At 36.8% G+C, this 2,844-nt stretch overlaps 1 long non-coding RNA gene across 1 annotated transcript; it reads right to left on the reverse strand.

The window, feature by feature from the left end:
• Positions 1 to 310: 310 nt before the first annotated feature.
• On the reverse strand, positions 311 to 2,610 carry LOC137862008 (uncharacterized). Its single transcript, XR_011100001.1, has 3 exons — positions 2,363 to 2,610; positions 823 to 885; positions 311 to 467 (listed from the first exon to the last, which is right to left on the reverse strand). It is a non-coding gene; the product is annotated as an uncharacterized lncRNA (long non-coding RNA).
• Between the last annotated feature and the right edge of the window lie 234 nt (positions 2,611 to 2,844).

The raw sequence follows: 2,844 nt of genomic DNA on the forward strand, positions 1-2,844 counted from the left end.
CACAGTCTGTCAAGATTCCCTAGTTTCTCTTTATTGCTCAGACCATATGGTAACTAGATTATTTTATTATCCCAGTGCAACTGTAGAAAATGGTAAGGAGTGAAAAACTACCTTTGTGTTTCTGGAAAGGGAGATGGGATTTATTCATTAATAAGTTCATGTTTTTATTAGTATTGTATGTTTCCCATCAGGACGATCAGACTGGCTTTTAAAACCAAATTTTTTTTAAAGGAAAATCCTCCCCAGAAAATTGCAATGGTGATTTTTATGTCTATTCATTAGGATTTATTATTTTCATTTAGCTTTCAGCAGTTGAGGAGACTTGAAAATTCAAGTCAATCTCCTTCAGCAGATTGCAGTGATAGTGATCAGAGGCAGCGGTGTGTGTGCTCCCTCTAGTGAGCTCTGTCCAAGGAGATGCGGTTTTAGTTTGGCTGCTGTCTGTGGGGAGCTCCCAATGCTTCACCCTAAGTGAAGGTAAAATTTCAACAGGTAAGATTCCACAGGTAACAGAGAATAACCATTTCCACGGGCAACAAAGAGTAACCATTCTCTTTAATTCAGTCTGGGGAGTTTGGCACATGCTGAACTGTCAGCAACGACTGTATGCTGAGAATGGCCAAGTCACTACTGGAGTAAGGAACTGCAAAGATGTCAGATTCCCTTCTAGCTCTGCCACTGGTTTGCTGTGCATTCCAATTGGACTTTAACTTTCTACATGCTGCTTCTGAAAATCCTTTTCAATTTACTTATACAGCTCTTTCAAAATTTCTTCAACAAACAGCAAGTTTAAAATAAGGAGGGAGCAGAGCACTGACTTACTTCATGTCTGTAAAGTACCCAAAGATGCTCAGGCAGCAGGAACTCTCAGTGGAAAATAATGCCCTGGAAGAAGCCATACAACAGTAAAGCACAGCACTGTCCTTGCAGCTGTGAATTGTGATGGCAAACTGTTCACATATAACCTATGGCTCTACTTATTTGATCACACTGATTCCACAGTAATATTTGCTTAATATATTAATACCAAAGGGAGAGGAAATGGAGAATAGAATGCAAAATCAAATTTTAACCATGCGTTTCTTTATTTAGGTGATGTAGCAATAAGCATATCCTCTCATGGAGAACCTTGCATATACAATGTAAGAATTCAAATGAGAAGTGATAAAACCAGCATGGAACTTTCTCATCATGGTGAGTAGGAAGAGTACAAATAAGAGGAAGCAGATATGTGTCAATTTTGTCCCAGTTTATTCTCTATCCTTAAAAAAAATAAAATTAAATTAAATAAAAGTAGAGGGCTGTATGTCATCACTTGCAGGGCTGATAATGACCAAGTCTGGGTTTGCAATGGAAGGATAGGGATTGGGCAGAAATTATTTCTCAGTTTAGACAAAAAAAAAAGGTACCTTCTGGTTGTTCTTATACCAAATGTCAGTCTTGAATACAATAATATGAAAAATGTAGATATAAGAGGAAAAGGAGTGAAATGTTTGTTTGGAAAGTCTTATGAGAGCCCCTGGGGAAATCTGAATTTGGATAATCAAATTATGAGTTAAGTCAGGGAAGCAGAACATGACTTTTATTTAAAACATCAGTGATGAAGTTGTTCCATAATACACACAAGTCATTAAAACCCCAATGCATCCTGAGCTCTGAGCTGGAGGCAAACCAATATATTGCACTGCTTTCCCTTTCGGCTTCTGAAAAGGGCAAAAAATATGTAGCCTGCAGGGGAAACAATAGCCTTGGCAGTTCTGCATCAGCCTACTCAACTTCTGTTCCAACTGTGGTGAATGAAAAAGATGTTGACCTCTAGACACAAATTGCCCATTCATCATGACACAATAGAAATATGTAAAGATGTGCTAACGTGCAACTTTTACCTACTTATGAAAAAGAGCATGAATTTTTATGCAGAACTACATTTTTAACATGGAACTTTTGAGATTTGTTTAAATGTATATAATATGCTTTGCAAAGCATATTTGTGCATACATGTATGCATATACACATACAGCCCTATTAACAACCTATAGAACAGTTTGGTTATGGGTTCATTTTCAAATCTTGTTACTGGAGACTAGACAGAACATCTAATTGTTTTTGGAAATTGGAGATTATGAAACTGCTGTGATCACTGGAGTTATCTGACATTAAAAGAAAAATACATGCCAAGTTCTATTAGTAATCAACACCCATTGTTTATTTACATAAATTCTGCTGCTATATATGGCTTTATGCAAAAATCAACCATTTAGTAAACCTTCAAGTTTTCTACATAATCCTATCTTAATCAGAAATCATTTTTAAGTAAGAAAAGTATAAAATGAACATGAAAACTCACTAGGCAAAACTTTACCTGATTTCAGTAGATATTTCGTTTATGTACTGGGTAATTGACTCTGAGAAAATGTTTTTTCCCCCATTTTCACTGCCATGAAGCTTCACAAAACTAGGTTGAAACTCATTAAGTGTTCTTCTCTCAGGAATCATTAGACAAAAGATACATATGAATGGAATTCAAGTAGAGTATAAAGACTTCATGATTCAGCCGTCTGACAGTACTGTTGCAGGAAAAAAAAAAAAAAAAAGTAAGCTTATCCATGGATACCAAATGTTATCCAGAAGAACTCCCTCCTTCCCCACCCCCTTTTGGCCATACAAGAGCTAATTGTGGTGTCAGCTGCCGCGGGAATGTGAGGCATGTATCTGGTGTATCAAAAGAATAGTAACTGCTGTCAGCAGCATTCCTGCTCTCCAGCCACGATTGATGGCACAGCGAGCAGTTTACATGATCTTTATTCTGCTTACAATAGGGGAAAAGCTTTTTTTTTTTTTTCC

Source organism: Anas acuta, chromosome 1 (assembly GCF_963932015.1).
Source record: "Anas acuta chromosome 1, bAnaAcu1.1, whole genome shotgun sequence".
In the NCBI taxonomy this organism is placed as follows: domain Eukaryota; kingdom Metazoa; phylum Chordata; class Aves; order Anseriformes; family Anatidae; genus Anas; species Anas acuta.